This window comes from Schistocerca nitens, chromosome 9, assembly GCF_023898315.1.
Source record: "Schistocerca nitens isolate TAMUIC-IGC-003100 chromosome 9, iqSchNite1.1, whole genome shotgun sequence".
NCBI lineage: Eukaryota > Metazoa > Arthropoda > Insecta > Orthoptera > Acrididae > Schistocerca > Schistocerca nitens.
The window spans coordinates 431,440,868-431,462,209 of NC_064622.1; the positions used below are offsets into that span (position 1 = coordinate 431,440,868).

The 21,342-nt window shown below is 41.0% G+C and overlaps 1 protein-coding gene and 1 non-coding gene across 2 annotated transcripts in view; both read right to left on the minus strand.

The window, feature by feature from the left end:
- Positions 1 to 21,342, minus strand: part of LOC126203590 (uncharacterized) — an 80,795-nt gene that overhangs the window by 35,698 nt on the left and 23,755 nt on the right. The gene's annotated exons all lie outside the window — the stretch shown is intronic.
- Positions 13,258 to 13,332, minus strand: Trnas-cga (transfer RNA serine (anticodon CGA)). Its single transcript has one exon. It is a non-coding gene; the product is annotated as a tRNA-Ser (tRNA).

Genomic DNA, 21,342 nt, shown 5'->3' on the forward strand with positions numbered 1-21,342 from the left:
AGGCATTGTAACTAATCATGGCACTTGACACAACTGATTTTAAATTAAATGGAATAGGTGGCATCTGTCAAAATGGAGGTATTGCTTGTGGTTGGAAGTTTCAATGTGGACAGAGATGCTGAAGTAGCCATCTTTGAGGTGGAGGTCAATGCTAAAGAAGTTGGCTTGTGTTGAGTAGGACCAGCTGAAGTAAACGGGGGAGAAGATGAGGTTCTGGAGGAATGTGGAAAGGGTGTCCTCACCCTCAATCTGAATCATGAAATCAATGAATCTGAACCACGTGAGGAATTTGGGATTCTGGGTGTTTAGGAAGGATTCCTCCAGATGGCTCATCAGTGGGTTGGCATAGGATGGTAACATGTGGGTGCCCATTTCTGCACCCTGTATTTGTTTGTAGGTGATGCCCTCAAAGGACATGTAATTGTGGATGACGATATAGTTTGTCATGGTGACTAGAAAGGAAGCTGATGCAGTGAGAGCATGGGCTTTAGGGGTGTTACTGTAAAGGGAGGTGGCATCAATAGTGAGAAGCAGGGCACCAGGTGGTAAAGGAACAGGAACTGTGGAGAGTCGATGGAGGAAATGGTTGGTATCTCTTATATAGGAGGGTAGGTTGTGGATAATAGGCTGATGTTCTCAGTGGGGGCACAATAACCAGCCACAATGGGGCATCCTGGGTCATTAGGTTTATGGACTTTAAGAATCATCTGGAAGGTAGATGTGTGGGAGTGATAGGTGTGGGGAGAGAGATGGACTCCAGGTAGAATTCTGGGAATAGGCCTATGGATTTGAGGAGAGACTGGATAGCCTGCTGGATATTGGGACTGGGGTCACTGGGCGCGGATTGTAGGTGGATGTATCTGACAGCTGGCAGAGACCTTCTGCCAGGTAATCCATGCAGTTCAAAACAAGAGAAATGGAGCCTTTGCCATCTGGTAGGATTAAGAGGTTGGAATCAGTTTTTAGGAGGTTGATCAGGGTTCTTTTTGTAGAAGTAAGGTTAGGTGGCATGTTGAGGGATATGGGGAATGATGGTGAGCCAAGATTCGAGGTTAAGAAATTCTTGAAATTAACAGGTGGTGATTTGGGGGCAGTAGGGGTGAATGATGTCCATCAGACTTCAAGGTCAGCCCCTCAACACCACAGTAATTCAAGTTTATGCACCAATAACCGATGCTGAAAAGGAAATTATTGACCAGTTCTATGGAGATTTACAAGAATTACTACTGTCAACACCAAAAAAGTATATCGTCTTCATAGTTGGAGATTGGAATGCAAAAGTGGGAAATCAAGCTGTAGAAGGTATAACAGGGAAATATGGTCTTGGTACAACAAATGAAGCTGGACAGAGACTCCTAGAATTCTGCCAAGAAAATTCATTGATAATTACTAATACACTGTTTCAACTATCAAAACGACGTCTATATACCTGGACTTCGCCAGATGACCAACACCGGAACCAAATTGATTACATACTTTGTAATCAGAGGTGGAAGAGCGCGGTTCAGTCAGCTACAACAAGACCTGGGGCTGACTGCGGATCAGATCGTGAGCTCCTGATTGCAAAATTTTGGCTGAAACTTCAGAATGTATCAAAAAGTATCCCAACTTACAGATACAACCTTAACTCTATACCCTCCGACTATGCTGTAGAGGTACAAAACAGATTTAATGTATTGCAGCTGGAGGACAAAAGCTCGCAAGAGATGTGGACAGAAGTAGCTAATACTGTCAAGGAGGCCGCAGAGAAACACATTCCCAAGAAAAGGAACAGTAAGAAGGCTAGATTGCTATCAGTTGAGGCACTGCAAGTTGCAGAAGAACAAAGGAAAGCAAAAATCAAGGGAGATAGATCAGCTATGTTTGAATTAAATAAAGATTTTCAGAAATTAGCTAGAAGAGATAAAAATATATTCTTGAATGAACAGTGCAAGGAAGTTGAAGATAGTAATGGAATGGAGAAGACAAGAGCTCTTTATAAGAAAATTAGAGAAATTAAAGGAAAATTACAGGCAAAAATTGGAATGATAAAAGATAGAAATGGGAAAGATCTGAGTGAAGCAGAGGATGTTAAGGAAAGATGGGCAGAATATGTAGAAGACCTATACAAGAAAGAACTGCATAATGACAGGGCTCCTACTGCTGATGTTAATGTTAATTTAAAACTAGAGCCAGATATTTTGGAGAGCGAAATCCAGTGGGCCCTTGAAAATATAGCTGATAACAAAACTTGTGGACATGATGAAATACCAGCAGAATTGTTTAAAGTCACTGGAAAGGATGCAGTGAGAGTGCTGCACTCAATATGTCAAAAAATATGGATCATGCAGCAGTGGCCAGAAGACTGGAAAAGATCAGTATTCATCCCCATTCCAAAGAAGAGAAGCTCTAAAGAATGCTCAGATTACCGAACAATCGCACTTATTTCACATGCTAGCAAAGTTATGTTGAAAATCTTACAAAATAGACTTCGCCAATATCTAGATCGAGAGCTACCAGAAGAACAAGCTGGATTTAGGAAAGGAAGAGGAACTAGAGATCAAATTGCTAACATTTGGTGGATTATAGAAAAAGCGAGAGAATTCCAGAAAGATGTGTACCTCTGCTTTATTGACTACGCCAAAGCCTTTGACTGCGTCGATCATAACAAATTATGGAACGTACTGAAAAACATGGGTGTACCAGATCACCTCATTCATCTGATACTGAGTTTATACCTTGACCAAGAAGCCACGGTGAGAACTATGTATGGAACAATGAAATGGATAAAGATTCAGAAAGGGGTCCGGCAAGGCTGCATACTGTCACCGTACTTATTCAATCTGTATGCAGAACATGTTATGAGGAATGTGAGGCTAGATGAAGGAGAAACAGGAATTAAAATAGCTGGAATAAATGTAAACAACCTCAGGTACGTGGATGATACGATCCTGTTGGCAGAAAGTGAAGAAGAATTGAGAACACTCTTACTGAAGGTGAAAGACGAAAGTGAAAAGGCCGGTCTTATGCTGAATGTGAAGAAAACGAAAATTATGGCAACTACACCTACCAATTCGTGGGATATAGCAGGAGAAGCCATGGAGGTAGTAACCACATTCAGTTATCTCGGTTCCCATATCTCTGCTGATGGCGACTGTAGCCATGAAATCCGGAGACACCTGTTGCTCGGTAGACAGGCGATGTCAAACCTTGACAAGGTTATAAGGTCCTGAGATATAACACTAGCAACAAAGTTCCGTATTGTGAGGGCTATGGTCTTTCCAGTTGTGATGTATGGATGTGAGACCTGGACCATTAGAAAGTCTGAATGGCGTAGAATTGACTCCTTCGAATTGTGGTGTTGGAGGAAACTTCTTAGAGTTCCATGGACTGCAAAGAGAACCAACAGATCAATATTGGAGCACAAAAAACCAGATTTCTCCCTGGAAGGTCTAATGTTAAAACAAAAGCTGACCTACTTTGGACACACAATGCGAAGGCATGCCTCGCTGGAAAAAACATTAATGCTGGGGAAGATTGAAGGAACTAGAAGAAGAGGACGTCAGAGGATGAGATGGATCGATGGCATCACAGAAGCAATGTGTTCCAACCTGGAAGGTCTACGTGAGAAAGTGCAAGACAGGAAAAAGTGGTGTGATTTGGTTCATGGGGTCACGAAGAGTCGGAACCGACTAAACGAATAGAGAGAGAGAGAGAGAGAGAGAGAGGTGGATCACAGTTGGATGAAGGAGTGAATTGAATCAGGCAGGTTTCAACATTGGTCTTCGGTTACTTCTGATTGGTAGGTTCATGATGGAAAAGTATTTACACTGTAGGAACCAGGAGAAGGAGAGAAGGTTTTTGCTTAACAAGTCCTGCATGATCGAATTTGGGAGTGGAGCAAAACAAGTAAGGCTTTTGGAGCTAAGGTTCATGACTGTGTTTTGACTCATTTAGGTTCTGGATTCTGTGTTGGCAGTGGGAGGGAGTTTTTGAGGATGGGGTAAATACATTAGCTCTGCAACACAGTGTTTGTCAGCTATGAGGAAATGTGGGGAATGTTTGGAGATTGTTGCTTGGGTGGTGGATAATGATAGTTTAAGGCAGGAGTAGCAAGTAAATAGGGTGCAAAGTTTTTTGAGGTGGTGTTGTGCATGTTGCTCCAGTTCCTGGAGGGCAAGAGTTTCACTGTGTGTTATGGGATCCAGGAATTTGGGATTGCATAGCAAGAGAATTTTTCAGATGGAGAGAAGATTTTGCAAGGATGTTTGGGCCTGACTGACATGGTTTTGCACGACTATATTGGTGAGGGTTAATGATTGACAGAATCTGAACAGATGAAGGTCATTGTGGAAGGAAGGATGGCAGCCAGAGACAGGTAAATTGATGGTAAGGCCATTTAGGGAAATTCCATTAGCCAAGCAACAACACAGTAACAGTATGAGAGATTGTGTTCTAACTAGGGATGATCAAACTTTTCTGTAGTGACAAACATTGAAGCAGCAAGGATACAGGGTGTTGGATAAAAATGTGTAAAAATAAGAAAATAATGTATAGTTATGTCCGAAAAAATTCTCATAAATACACCCAAACAAGTTGGAAAAGTCACGAAAAGGATGAAATGGATGAAGTAAGGGGAAACAAGATTAAATCTGAGTGAGGACGCCGATTGTAAAAGGCAGAAACCACCTGAAATTGATGTGACAAAAGATCAAAGAAAAAATAAATAAAAGGATTGTAATGTGGGTTGCAGGTCTGTGGGTGGATAAGTGTGAAGAAGAGGGATGGCAGATGTGATTGGATTAAGTGAAGTTAGTAGGTGAAAACTGGAATAGAGAGGAGAGGGAACGGGGAGTGGGGAGGTGTTGGTGGATTGAGATACAAATTTGTGTGCACTGGAAAGGTACAGGAAACAACACACAAAAATACATGAGAGTGACACAGGAAGATTTGGGGGTATAGGACTAATGATATCAGTGGGAGTAATGTGGAACATGAGATGCTGCACCAAGAATCAGTGTGGTCTTGTAGCCATATGTTGTGTGTTGCTGGGATGGATGATACAGTGTAGGTTGTAAGTAGAATGTATAATGTGGTTTATAAGGTGACAGGGGAAACACACAAAAGAAGAGAAAGAAAGATGGACACTGAGTATAGTAATGCATTAGAAATAGTAACAAAGGAAAACAGCACTGGATTACAGGATGGGGGAAAAGCCGTCAGGCAAAGTCAAAGAGTGGAAAACCCAGGATGAAATTTAGCAGTGTTATGAAAGTACAGTTTCTACTCAACATACAGGGTGTTACAAAAATGTATGGCCAAACTTTCAGGAAACATTCCTCACACACAAAGAAAGAAAATATGTTATGTGGACATGTGTCCGGGAACGCTTACTTTCCATGTTAGAGCTCATTTTATTACTTCTCTTCAAAACACATTAATCACAGAATGGAAACACACAGCAACAGAACGTACCAGCGTGACTTCACTTTGTTACAGGAAATGTTCAAAATGTCCTCCATTAGCGAGGATACACGCATCCACTCTCTGTCGCATGGAATCCCTGATGCGCTGATGCAGCCCTGGAGAATGGCATATTGTATCACAGTCATCCACAATACGATCACGAAGAGTCTCCACATTTGGTACCGGGGTTGCGTAGACAAGAGCTTTCAAATGCCCCCATAAATGAAAGTCAAGAGGGTTGAGGTCAGGAGAGCATGGAGGCCATGGAATTGGGCCACCTCTACCAATCCATCGGTCATCAAATCTGTTGTTGAGAAGCGTATGAACACTTCGACTGAAATTTGCAGGAGCTCCATCGTGCATGAACCACATGTTGTGTCGTACTTGTAAAGGCCCATGTTCTAACAGCACAGGTAGAGTATCCCATATGAAATCATGATAACATGCTCCATTGAGCATAGGTGGAAGAACATGGGTCCCAATCAAGACATCACCAACAATGCCTGCCCAAACATACACAGAAAATCTGTGTTGATGACGTGATTGCAAAATTGCGTGCGGATTCTCGTCAGCCCACACATGTTGATTGTGAAAATTTACGATTTGATCACATTGGAATGAAGCCTCATCCGTAAAGAGAACATTTGCACTGAAATGAGGATTGACACATTGTTGGATGAACCATTCACAGAAGTGTACCCGTGGAGGTCAATCAGCTGCTGATAGTGCCTGCACATGCTGTACATGGTACGGAAACAACTGGTTCTCCCGTAGCACTCTCCATACAGTGACATGGTCAACGTTACCTTGTACAGCAGCAACTTCTCTGATGGTGACATTAGGGTTATCGTCAACTGCACGAAGAATTGCCTCGTCCATTGCAGGTGTCCTCGTCATTCTAGGTCTTCCCCAGTCACGAGTCATAGGCTGGAATGTTCCGTGCTCCCTAAGACGCCAATCAATTGCTTCGAATGTCTTCCTGTTGGGACACCTTCATTCTGGAAATCTGCCTCTATACAAACGTACCGCGTTACGGCTATTGCCCCGTGCTAATCCATACATCAAATGGGCATCTGCCAACTACACATTTGTAAACATTGCACTGACTGCAAAACCACGTTCATGATGAACACTAACCTGTTGATGCTACGTACTGATGTGCTTGATGCTAGTACTGTAGAGCAATGAGTTGCATGTCAACACAAGCACCGAAGTCAACATTACCTTCCTTCAATTGGGCCAACTGGCAGTGAATCGAGGAAGTACAGTACATACTGACGAAACTAAAATGAGCTCCAACATGGAAGTTAAGCGGTTCCGGACAAATGTCCACATAACATCTTTTCTTTATTTGTGTGTGAGGAATGTTTCCTGAAAGTTTGGCCGTACCTTTTTGTAACACCCTGTATAATAGAGGTGCTGAGTCACAGTTAGGCACAACAAAACCACTGTCAGGAAGTGAGTTTATGATCAACAAGGCCTTTGTCGAAAATAGGCAACACACACACACACATATGCAAACACACATTGCACACACGTAACAGCAGTTTCTTTGAGCTGAAGCCAGACTGCGAGCAACAGCACATGAAGGGAGAGGCAACAGGGTGGTGAGAGGTAAGGAGGATGGTGGGGCAGGGAGAGGGAGGGATAGCAGGGTAGGGGTGGGGGATAGTAAAGTGCTGCTTGTGGGAGCATACAGAGACAAGGTGGAAAGAGGGTAGGGCAGCTAGATGCAGCTGGGAGGTTAGACAGAGGAATGGGGGAAGGGGAGGGACTAGAAGAAAAGGAGAGAAGTAAATAGATTGAGGACGCTTTGGTGGAATAGAGGGCTGTGTAGTGCTGGAATGAGAACAGGGAAGGGGGTAGATGGGTAGGGACAATGACTAATAAAGGTAGAGGTGGGGAGGGTAATGGGAACATAGGATTTTCACAGGGAGACTTCCAGTCTGACCAATTTGGAAAAGCTAGTGTTGGTGGGAAGGATCCAGCTGGCATTGGCTGTAAATCAGTCATTGAAATGAAGCAATCCATGTTGGACAGCGTGCTCAGCAATGGGGTGGTTCAGCTGTTTCTTTGCCACAGTTTGTCAGTAGCCACTCATGCACACAGACAGCTTAATATTTGTCTTGTCCAAGTAGAATGAAGCACAATGGTTGCAGCTTAGATTTTAGATCACAAACTGGTTTCTCAGGTATCCTGGCCTTTGGTGGGACAGGTTATGTTTGTGACCAGACTTGAGTAGTTGGTGTTGGAGAATGTATGGGACAGGTATTGCATCTAGGTCTACTACAGGGATATGAGCCATGAGGCAAGGGCTTGGGAGCTGAGGTTGTGTATGTTCAGTGGGTTGTGGAATACAGCTGGGGAAGTGGTGGGAAGGATAGTGGGTAGGACATTTCTCATTTCAAGGCATGATGAGAGGTAGTCAGAACCCTGGCAGGAAATGTGGTTCAGTTTGCTTTAGTTCAGGGTGGTACTTAGTTGCAAGGGGACTGCTCCTCTTTGGCTGAATGATGGGACTGTGGGAGATGGTGGGTGACTGGAAAGTAGGGCAAGGGAGATCTGTTTTTGTACAAGGTTGGGAGGACAATTACAGTCTGTGAAGGCTGCTGTAAGACTCTTGGTATATTTTGAGAGGGAATGCTCATCGCTACAGATGCATTACCTACAGGTGGCTAGGCTCTATGAAAGGGAGTTCTTGATGTGTAATGGGTGGAAGCTGTCGAACTGGATGTATTGCTGGTGATTGGTAGGTTTGATATAGACAGAGATTCTGATGTAGCCCTCTTTGAGGTGAAGACCAAATTTAGGGAAGGTAGCTTGTTGTATTGAGTAGGACCAGGTGATGTAAATGGGGGAGAAGGTGTTGAGGTTCTGGAGGAATGTGGATAGGGGGTGGGGAGTCCTCATCTTCCATCCAAATCATGAAGATGTCATCAATGAATCTGAACCAGGTGAGGGGCTTGGATTCCTCTATATGGCCCATTAATAGGTTGGTGTAGGATGGTGTGGTGCAGGTGCCCATAGCTGTACCCCAGATTTGTTTGTAGGTAATGCCTTCAAAGGAGAAGTAATTGTATGTGAGGTTTCTTCAACTAACTTCATCCTAGCAATAGAAAGACTTTCACAATAGATATAATGAACCATCTGTGATAATATGTAATGTGTCCATGTTATTGGAAACTCTTCTTTCAGTGGTTTATCTCTACAGCCACTATGTCAACAATGTGGACTCCTCTGGCAGAGAATGTGACTTGTTTTCCTTTTTCTTTTACTTATCAGAAACTCATTGTTCAACATGTTTGTCAGTACCTCAATCTAAAACAATGTTCATTGATCTACAAAGTAAATTGGTAGAGTAAAAAAACTAGTCACCAAGTGGCAGCAGGAGAACAATCATTTTAAAATAAAGGTATTAGGTATGCCTACTTTCAGAGCTAATGGATCCCTCTTCCAGCTGCACTGTTCAAGGGGAAGGAAGATGGGTGAAGGAAAAGAATTAGAGAGGTTTATAACAATGGGTACAGTTCATAAAAGTCACCCACTACCCTGGATCAGGGGAGACTTACTGGATGGATTGAGATGGAAAGACTGTTGGGGACTGTACCAGATGAGATTTGAAAACCTGAGCACTTAAAGGTGGAGGGACAGGGTAATATGCAACAGAAATTACTGCTAAAACGTTTTGAATGAGTTAATACAAGTGGAAAGCTAAGTACATTGTATGTAATAGAGGTGTGAGGGGTACAGAGAAAATTAGACAGGTCAGAAAATGAAAGATGTTTTTTGGAGGGATCAGCATTACCAAAATTGGGTGGGATGGCCCAGGATTTCGGTTTTTGAACTTGGCCAGTAGGGTAATAATATCCAGCAAAGGCTGAGGTGAGAATGATGGTGTATTACTGTAAGGAGTCTGCATTTCAACAAATATGTTTGCTTTGAATGCCAAGGCTGTATGAGAGAAAATATGTGATATGGAAAGGATGGCAACTGTCAAAATGTAGGTACTGTTGTTTGTTAGTGGGTTTAATGTGGACAGAACTATGTAGCTGGCCTTTGGTGAGGATGATATCAGTATCAAGGAAAGTGGCATGGGACTCAGTCCATATGACAAAGATGTCATCAATGTATCTGAACCAAACAAGTGGATGAAGGCTTATAGATCCCAGGTAAACAACCTCCAAGTGACCCATAGCTTTCAGATGATCTAGGAAATCAATGTTGTCTTTGATATAGGAAGGAAGTCTTGTATACGGGTTGCAGGTGTTGATAAACTAAAGCAGTTATATCAACACCTGCAACCCATAGAACAAAGACATTCCTCCTATATTAAAGACACCAACCAGTTTCTAGATTGTCTGAAATCTGTGGCCATCCCACTCCCACCACACACCTTGCTTGTAACCACTTATACCACCTCCTTCTATACCAATGTCCCTCATGTACATGGTCTGTCTGCTGTTGAACATTTCCTCAGTCAGTGCCCACCAGATTCCAAACCTATGGCATCTTTTCAGCTCACCTTTATCAGCTTTTTACTTACGAACAATTTCTTCACCTTTGAGGGTACAGCCATGGGAACCAGGATGGCTCCTTTCTATTCCAACCTTTTTATGGGTCACTTGGATTGGGCTTACCTGGTATCTGTAAGCCTTCAGCCTCTGGTTTGGTTTAGATACATTGATGACATCTGTGCCATATGTACTCAAGGTGAGGCTGATGTGTTAAAATTCCTGGAATCTCTAAATACTTTCCCCCAAATAAATTTCACATGGTCCAATTCTGAATCCCATGCCACTATCCTTGATGTTGATCTTTTCATACATGTGTTCTCCTGCTGCCACTTGGTGATTAGATCTTTCATCTATTCTGTTTCATCATATTGTCAAAAGTTAAGTGCTCAACCTTTGATTTATAAACTTTCCTATCACTACTAGTTTTTGAATGCTCAATTTCTTATTGGATTTCTTTTTCATCTAATCATTTCTCCTTCAACCTTCTTTGTGGGTCTAATATTTGCATTCCTAATCATTTTGATCCATGGCTACTCTTTATTGGTCCACCCATCTGACCCCTCCTGTGGAACATTCACCATTTTCAGTATTTTCAATGGCCATTGTTCCTGCATGATGAGTGCTGGAAGATCTTTGTAGATATTATACTTGATAACTGTAATTATTTTGGTTACAATTCCTGTGATTGTTAAATATTGTTCTGTTTGTTTCACAGCATTGAATATTCACTACCTCTGAATCCCTTTTTAGATTCTCATTTCCATTTTTAAACCTGTATTTGTTGCCATGGGTCCATGCACTTTTTTTTTTTTTTGTTATCCACACCCAAATTTTTTAGGTAGATTAAAATCTCATTCCTTTTGCTCAAATAATTCCTCAACATCTTTTCCCTCACTTGAGCTGCCTTGATCAATAGGTATGTCTAGCAGTTTCAGTTTATTCATATTCCATTCAAAGTATTTCCTGTATCCTCCCCATTTGTTTCCATATGATCTTGGATCTGTTAACTCTTTGAACAGCTTCTGTTACTCCACTGTGTTCCAATAGTTTTCTTTACATATTCTACAGCTGCCAGCTATTAAACTCATCCTAGTTCAGCACTGCCCACTCAATGGGTTCAATCTCTTTACTATTATCCCACCAGGGTACAAAAGCAGCATCAATTGTTTGTAAAAACAGGTTGGGGAATACACCATTGCCAGGTTTAAATCTTTGGAACTTATTCATCACACTATTGCTGCTTTCAGAATGATATTCCTCTGGTAAAATTCTAGTTGAACTAGCAGTTTCTCTGCCTCCTCTGGCATTGCTTTTTCCTACAATCTTTGCTTGGGGCACATATCTGGATTGGGTTTATATACATCCCTAGAAATCACTCTCTTTTGCTCTTGGGACACACATAGAGTTTTTGGCTGTTATTTTATACTTTCAAGATCTATTCTGTAATTTTCTCTTTGAATTTTAAAATTTTCGTCTTGGGCTATTAATGCTCTACTGTGCCCTTTATCTTTTTAAAGCCCTTTTCATTTCATTTGCCAGTGTTGGACATTTATTTGCCTAAGAAACCTATCAAATCTTACATTACTTCTTTAACTTTCTCATCTACACTGTGTTAGACATCCTTAAGCTTTATCTGGAGATTTTTTGCGGACATAACTTTCCAATTGCTGAGTTCTTTGGCTAACATGTGTCTCTTTCAGTTCATTAGTTCTTTCTCAAATTTAGACTCCTGAATGTGACCATCGAACCTTGCCATGTAACTATCTATCTTTTTTGAGAGCTTTTTCTTAAAGTTTTCAATCTAAACTCTAGTGGATTACTTTTATAATGAGTATTTTTAATATGAATATCTAATTGTTTAGTCACCTTAGTTATTTCCTCCTTCACTACAATTGTTATCTTTTTAACTGCTAGCAGCTAAGTTATTCAGTATTCCTCTTTTTATTCATTATTACGAATAGGTAAGGTTTGTTTCATATTGTCACACTGCTTGACAGTCATTTCCTCCATTTTATCTAACATTTCTGTTCTTATTGTACTGGTAGCCACCAAACTACCAGTAATTCCTTTCATGGTTTTTTATTGCCTGTCAGCTTCATTTAACAGTTCTTTGAGAAGACAGTGAAGGTCAGATAAAGGTTTCTGTACTTCCATTTTGGACAATTACAGCTATATATTAGTCTGCAAAATAATACTTGTCCTATGAAAAATTAAACACCTATTATCACTCTTGCAACTAAACTGTGTGCACAGTTTTTTTCTTTCTTTTGTTTTAATGAAATTTCCAAATGAGCAACAAGAATGCTGTGTATTAGTAGTGCAGTTAGTTCCATTGCTATGACTACCATAGATGATAATTAACTACTATACTGCACCATGCAGTAATCTCTGATGTATGAAATGGGTATTCTGGATGTTTAACAAGAGTATTTTTCACTGACAGACAACTTAAAGCTCCTTACCTTCCAGATTTATCAAATAATTTGTCCTAAATTCATTTCATCTATGCTTCACCACCAGAGATTAATGAACCACTTCATCTTCATATTGTAGTTGAATTTTTGTTTTAATTCTGTATTAGCAGTTACTTCTCCAGTGTGAAATTTTCAAAATAACTTCAGAATAAATCACTACACAAATCAATTCCTGTCATCAAATAACAATGTTAAGTTATTCCGGTCTGAGATGTGGCAGCAGCCATTCATTATTGATGTGGTAAATGCTGTGCCTATGCCCCATTTTTGAGGTCTTTGTGGTATTATATTTTATTAAAATAACATAAGATTGCATGTTGTCCATGCTGTCCTGACCTATCTTGATACAAAGGGATTTGGAATGTTGCCCTATCCAGCACACTCTCTACATCTCCCACCCCTTAAAAATATCTGTTCGTGGATTTCCAACAGACTGGCGTACCACAATTCACCAGGCATTACGACTTCAGAACATTAGCATATGAGGTTTGATCAAAATGTAATGGGAATATTTGTTCTTCTCAAAGAATCTTCATTTCTTCATCATTATCAACTTTTCCCCCCTACCTCCTCAGATATAACATTCTTACGCCCGTGTTTTTCGAATCTTGGGAGCACTGCTGGCACTCACTTTTTGTTATAGTATTCAGTTCCTGCAGTGGTTCTGTTTTTATCTCAGCAGTGTTGGCAAAATAACATCCTTTCATGGTTCTCTTCAGCCTCTGGAATAGAAAGGAGTCACAGGTGGCCTTATGGAGTGAACACAGTGGCTGAGTCAATGTAGCAGTTTTGTTTTTTGAAACTTCCTGGCAGATTAAAACTGTGTGCCCGACCGAGACTCGAACTCGGGAACTTTGCCTTTCGAGGGCAAGTGCTCTACCAACTGAGCTACCGAAGCACGACTCACATCCGGTACTCACAGCTTTACTTCTGCCAGTACCTAGTCTCCTACCTTCCAAACTTTACAGAAGCTCTCCTGCGAATCTTGCAGAACTAGCACTCCTGAAAGAATGGATATTGCAGAGACATGGCTTAGCCATAGCCTGGGGGATGTTTCCAGAGTGAGATTTTCACTCTGCAGCAAAGTGTGCGCTGATATGAAACTTCCTGGCAGATTAAAACTGTGTGCCCGACCGAGACTCAAACTCGGGACCTTTGCCTTTCGCGGGCAAGTGCTCTACCAACTGAGCTACTGAAGCACGACTGACGCCCGGTACTCGCAGCTTTACTTCTGCCAGTACCAGGAAGCTAGTGCCAGGAAGTTTCATATCAGCGCACACTCCGCTGCAGAGTGAAAATCTCATTCTGGAGTTTTGTTTTTTGCTAAAAAAAACACATACAAGCATTGACATATCAGCAGGAATGTTATCATAAAGCAATTTCCATGAGTGATTTTGCCACAGTTCTGATCATTTTCCTCGGATTGCTCCATGTAAACTGCACGTACCTTCCAGTTAGTATTCCTTACTGACCATATGACCATAATGCAGGAACTCATGATGCACTGTCCCATTGTAATCAAAGGAAACAGTGAAAAAGAATCTTCATTTGTGATCAAAGTTGTCAAATTTTTTCCAGTTTGGCCCTAGAAACAGTTTCCATTGTGATGATTCGGCCTTGGTTTTGACATTATGCACATAAAAATGTTCAAATGTGTGTGAAATCTTATGGGACTTAACAGCTAAGGTCATCAATCCCTAAGCTGACACACTACTTAACCAAAATTATAGTAAGGGCAAACACACACACCCATGCCCAAGGGAGGACTCGAACCTACGCCCGGACCAGCCGCGTAGTCCATGACTGCAGCGCCTTAGACTGCTCGGCTAATCCGGCGCGGCATCATGCACATAGGCTTATGTTTTGTCACCAGTTATAATCTTCTTTAGAAGTTCTTTACCATTGTCAACTGTTATAATCTTCTTTAGAAGTTCTTTACCATTGTCAACTTCATTCAGTGATTTCTGAGAGATGTGTGCATGACATTATTTTTGGTCAAAATTCAGCAATTTCAGAACAAACTTTTTTGCTACATGTTTCATACACAAAACATTAAAAATTGCTTTGCATGATTCAAAGGATATTCCAATATCATCAACAACCTCTCTGATGGTGATTCAGTGATTTTCAATAACAATTTTCTTTGTTTCTTCCACATTGTTGTCAGTAATTGATGTGCTAAGGCACCCAGGGCAGTTGTCATCTTCAAAATCTTCTTGACCCTCTTTGAAACATTTATATCACTTATAAACTCTTGTCTTACTCATACTAGATTTACAAAAAGCCACATTCAACATTTGGAGTTTGTTGCCGCACTTTATTCCATTTGTCAAGCAAAATGTAATGCAAGTTTTTTGATCCAGTCATTTCATAAGTAAAAATTCACTTAGCTCTTGAAACACATTTAAACTTTTTGACTGTCAACAAGAAACTACATATTGAAAAGAGCTGAAAATTGAAAGATACAGCAGGGATTTGTGTACCAACAAGATAAAAAAGTTTTGAATATTGGACATACAAAGCCCACAAAATAAAAATTACCATTACTTTTTGATCACACCTCATTTCATTGGTTCACCAGGGATGAATATAGCTATATCAATCAACTAAGCTCAGTTAAACCAGATTAGAACAGTTCTTGCTGCCAAGATTTTCAGCTCCCTGTGTTGTATTTAGTGCCCTGTATACTCTCTGTTCATCTAAAAACATAATCATTATAATTCTACTATAGTGTTGCAGTTATAATGATCAGCAATTTATATCAAGAACAAGAGTGGGCCCAACATTGATCATTGGGGTACATCTGTAAGAATTATTGCTTATTATTTGGTAGTTTTTTGTCACATATTATCTATGCACCAAATATGCTGAAAAGAATAACTGAGTTTGCACATCACCAACAATATCACTGCTTTGTATAAATTAAAGTCTTTGTATTGTAACCGTATAATGTAGGCACATTTAATCAATCAGTATGTGAAATAAGTGCCTCCACAGCTAGCCTAGAGAGGTCACCTCAAAACCTAGACAGATGGTACAGCAAGCACTGTGCCATATGCACAAGAGCCTAATATAAGACCAGTGCACTGGGCCCTCGGCCTCACATACATTTGCTTGCTTATGTTACACTAACCTGCAAAACTGTACATTGATAGATTCTATTGTTATGAGACTTTGTACTGTTCCATACTTCATTCAGTACTATTATGGATGTCTTCATGTTAAATCAGAATAAAACTTGGTTATGTTAGTTCTGGTATTGTGTCTGTACAACATTACAACATACTTGGTGACAAAATGCAGTATTCTACTCCATTTGTTTTGTTTCTTTGGTTTGACATACAACCAACATATCAGTGGAAGAAGTTCATATTTTGTTGAGCAACAGTAATCTCTCACCAACCATCATCAGATTTTCATTGTGGCACCATGCAACATTGTAGTCTCATTGATGCATTAAGTTTCACCACTGTTGATGCAACCTCCACTGTTTCCTCCATGTGATGATTCTGTAGAAGATTGAGATAAACACAAAAAACACCTTCTGCAAAATTTTCAGGCTTTTAGTGTCACTGACCACACCTTGTGCAAAGTTTTATTGTTTTCGTGGATTTCTTTTTGTGTTAATCACTTTTTGCGGCAGCTCCTACCTCTTCAAGAACCTGTTAATCTTTCTTTTGCTGAAATGCATCAGTTGCTCTCTAGTTATCATTATGAATGTACTCATATTATTGCTGCTCACATTGAGTTCTACCACTGTCAAAAGCAGCTGCAATAGTCATGCAGAGCTAGAGGAACAGAACTTCAGGGGCTTAACCATTATCGCAATTTGTTACTGAGGACCACAGGGACTCATATGCTGATTCGATGGCTCATGATACTATAATATGCTTGGCGCCTGATAGGAAAGTTCATGAACATGCTTTACAATGTGAAAATATCTCTCATACCGATGTTCTGAAAATTGTTCAGTCTTCTGAAGTACCTAGGTCTGCAGGAAATCAGATAGAATCGTGGTGTGAAGTAGCCACTGTTGCTTCCTCTCCTCCTCAGCCCACAGTGGGAAAGCAATGTTGCAGCCATGTAACTCCAACCTCCATGTTCTAAGAGGAAATTCCATGCTAAGCTGCAGCAGCAGCAATCAGTGTCACAATAGCAGCTACAATCACCTCTTCCATTGTGTCCTTATTGCCTTCTTCAACATGCCCAAAGTCTTGGGCAATGTGTAACCATTGTAAAAAAAAATGACATATTGTGTCTGTGTGCAACTGTAAACCTCCTTCACCAGATATGAACCTGGATGCAGTGTTTCTCAAGTGGTGACAGCCCCAGACAAACCCAACATTGAAATAAATGTGGTGGAAAAGATGTTAAAAATGCAAGGGGACATGGGTGCAGCAATGACTTTGTTAAATTCTTAAACCTAGATGGATATTGCATAACCAGTGAGTGTCCCATTCCTCATCAGATGGTGAGCTACAACAAACAACAAATACACATACTGGGACAGTTTCCTACTTCTGTAGTGTACAATGCAGTTTTTTGGCCTTTTACCTTTCTAGTAGTGTATGATGCCCACACTATAAACTTTCTTTGGCTGGATGCCTTCAAAATTGTTTTGAGTTCTCTATTTCTGATAAAGTGCATCTGTCACTGACTGGATCAAGTTTCATACAAACAACTGGATACATTCTGCTTGGAATATTCCTCACTGTTTAGAGAAGGTTTAGTGTGTATTACCACTGTCACAATGAAACTGATGGCACACACAGATTTTTTTGTGCCTGCCCAGTCCCAGTAGCTTTATGGGAGCAAGTCAAATTGAAATTAGCTCAACTTGCATCTTTGGATGTTACCATGCCTCTCTCTTCTAATCGTCTAATCCATTGGTAACAGTCAAAACCCTAGTGGCAAGCTTCAGCTCTCTGGGGATTTTGAAGTGTCTGTAAACTCACAGTCTATTACTGATGCCTGTTACATAGCCTTTCTGGATGAATCAATGACATAGCTTTTCAATATTTTTCCAAAATAGACTTATCAAATCCCTACCTACAACTGCCTCTGGATGCTGATTTCAAATGTGTCCTTTTCGTGAATACCCCCTTCAGTTTATTTCAATACCAGCACCTGCCATTTGGTGTGGCTATCACTCCTACTATTTTTCAACAATTTTTGGAGCAACTCATGGCATCCATGCCGGGGTACGTTGACTACCTGTATAACACTGTGGTCTCAGGTTTCTCAACAGATGAACATTTGTGAAGCTTCTGTGCCTTGTTGACTGTGCTATAGGCCATCAGTTTGAAATGTAATTTGAACAAATAACAATTTTTTCAGCTGTCTAACACTTGATTCAGTTTTGATGTCTCGTATACTGGTGTAAGGCCTTTACGCCAACATGTTAATGCCATTACAGCTTTGCCATGTCCTAACAGTGGCAAAGAGTTGCATGTATTTCTTTGCAAGAAAGAATGGTCAGCCTGCTAAGCAGAGTCGTATTGTGCCTGCCTCCCATGCAGCAGGTCTGGGTTTGATTCCTGGCCAGGTTGGAGATTTTCTCCACTCGCACTCGGTGGCCGAACTTCCCTGGATGGGGCATGCTGGCCAACAATGCCACATGCCAAGTTCACTTTAAATTTCTTTCTGGTGCCACACATTGGCCCAGCCACTTCATTCTCTCTCACATAAAGATGTTTCTTTCCATTCCATTGGTCACCCACCTGCAAGTGCCTTTTACAATATTAAGGTTACCTTCTAACCAGGCCAACATCTTGTTATGGCCACAGAAATCTCCCAGTGTGTCCTTAGGGACATTCTCATGTTGAAATAGGTGGACAGCTCATAATATACTATTATGTACCCATCTAAAACTCTGAATCAGCTGCAACAGCATTATTCGCAGATAGAAAAAGAAGCCCTTGCTATTGTGAAAATGCTGCAATAATTTCATGTCTTCCTGTAGGGTTCTAAGTTTCATTTCATTACTGATCTTAAACTCTGGTTTCTGTTTTAAGACCTCTGGCATCTTTACAAGACACAGCTGCCCATCACTTGCAATGCTAGGCGTTTTTTTTTTTTTTTTTTTTTTTTTTTTTTTTTTTTTTTTTTTTTTTTTTTTTTTTTTTTCCACACACTATAACAATGAGATTCACTTCTGACCCACAGCACAACTACAAATGCAGTTGCTCTTTCTCAACTGCTGATTGGATCTGATCCAATATTTGCTTGGAATGAACTGTTATGTTTCCATTTAAATACTATGGATGGTTTTCCCAATGCCAGTTCTTGGATTTAGGTGGCTGTCGAGGGCAATCATGTATAATGTCAGGTTGCTCTCTCTGTCCACCATGACTCACTCAGTGTACCACTGAGCCAAGTGTCAGATTCTTTGTGTAATTGTTATGCTCTTCACCACTGCCTCTCAGTTCTTGAGAGTGAGTTATTGGTGGCTACTGAAGAGCTGGTGCCTCTTTCCCCATGGCCCGCCCCCAGCCTCCCTGGGAGTGTACTCATGCTTATCTTGTGGGTCTGTTCATTAAGTCCTTTTGGTTTTTAGTTATTGATGCTTTCTCAAAAATTCCATATGTGGTTCACTGCCTGTCCACTTCTATGGTGGCTACAGTTACGGACCTCTCAAAGATTTTTTCCTTAGGATTGCTGTAAACACCTGTGATGGACAACAGCCCACAGTTTGGGTCCCAAGATTCTGAAGATTTTTGTGCAGTGAGTGCAGTATGGTATCTTAGAGCTCCTACTTTTAATCCCCAGTCAATGGAGAGGAAGAGTGGCTGGTTCATACATTCAAACCCAGATGAAAAAATACATCACTCAATCTTCTCCCAAGAAAGCTCTCAGTAGATCCTTTATATCATATAGGTTCACTTCAATTGGTGACTGTAGCCCATCAGAACTGCTTCACAGCTGCCAGCCCTATGTGCTGCTTCATCTGCTCTGGCCAATGCCTGGCCACATGCTAGTGACCATCTCACAATAGTTCTATGTGGGCTCTGCCATCTGGGCCTTCATGATTGGTTGAGGCCCTAAGTGGATAGTAGCAGTTGTCCATTGATGCTGAGTCTGCCTCTGTGTTGGGCACATGTCTGATGGCTAGGTATCATGACGCTACAACTAGCTCATCTATGCTTGAATGACTGCACACCAAACAGTCCTCTGTCCCTGTCCAAACCTGTTGCAGCTCTGCACTCTGGGTATTTTCTTGACATGAGCTGAGGACATGCATACAGCACTATTATCACCAGTGCTCCCTTGAAGCCACTCACAGGTTAGCGGGCACCATGCCTGTCCACACCATTTACCATTTCAGAGCACATCTCCTTTGAGAGCACAACACGTTCACCACTGGTTGTCATCTACCAATGAAGACATGGACATCTACACAATGAACACTTTTCCCCAAGGGAGAAGGAGTTTTTTAGCCTTATGGTGTGAGCATATGTAATTAAAGCATGATACAATTCCTCCATGCCAGCCTAGAGAGACTGACTTGCAACCTGGACAGATGCACAGCAAGCACTGTGCTGTGTGCACAACAGCCCAAAATAAGCCTGGCATGCTGAGGCCTCAGCCTCACTTATGCTTACTTGCTTATTTTTCGTTTGCGCATGAAACTGTATAGTCATCTGTTCTATACTTATGAGACTTTCTACTGCTCTACACTTAATTCAGTGTCATTGTGGATCTCATCATGTGGAAGTGCAAGGGTAAGTCAATTATTATATGCAATTTAGTTATATTTTTGTTTATTTTGGTAGTACTGTCATTTTACATTGATGACGCATGCTTTGTTTATTTGTTGTTATATCTTTGCAATTTTCAAGCTGCTAGTTTAGTTACGTTATTGCTGCCATGCTGTTAATCATGGCTCCTCTGCTGTCTATTTGCACCAAAGAAGAGCAACGTTTAGTGATCTGTTTTTTGTGGTCAGAAGGCATATCAGGGGCCGAAATTCATCAAAGGCTTGCAGTACAGTACATGATGAAGGAGCCAGACTACCATTTACTGCCACAAATGAAGAAACCATTGAGTGTTCATGATAAATGATTCTCTTAGACAGATGATTAACTATTGATGAAGTGGCACATTGTCTGCAAATTAGTCACAGTTCTGCCTATGAAATCATCCACAGCTGACTTGGGTTTCATAAAGTTTGTGTAAGATGGGTCTCAAAACAACTCACATAGTTGCCTAAACAAATACACTTGGACGTCTGCAAAAAAACACTTGGATCGCTATGCTAATGAAGGGGACAACTTCTTTGATAGGATCATAACTGGTGATGAAACATGGATCCATCATTATGTGCTGTAGAGTAAACTGCAGAGTATGGAATGGAAACATCCAAATTCGCCATGCAAGAAAAAGTTCAAGAACCAAGTGTCGGCAGGAAAACTAATGCTTACGGTTTTTTGGGATGCGCGAGGTCCAGTACCGGAACATTATGGGGAAAGGGGCACAACAATAAACAGTGTACATTACAGTGAGATGCTTACTGCCAGGCTAAAACCTGCAATTTGAAAAAAATGCCGTGGATTGCTGTCAATAGCAGTTGTGTTGTCGCACAACAATGCCCGTCCGCAGACTGCTGCCCACACTGCTGAAATGCTCCAAAAACTCAAATTTGAAGTACCGAATCATCTACATAGTCTTCATCTTGCCCCTATCACTTGTTTGGTCCACTCAAACAGGCATTAAGGGGCTGTCAATTTGCCTTGGATGAAGCAGTGAAAGAAGCGATGCGTTCCTGGCTCACGGCTCAACTGAGAACCTTCTTTTATGATGGCATCAGGAAGCTTGTACAATGATGGACTAAGTGCATTTAAATGCAAGGAGACTATGTTGAAAAATGATGTTCTTGTAAGTTTCTTATTTGATTACAATGAAATTTTTTA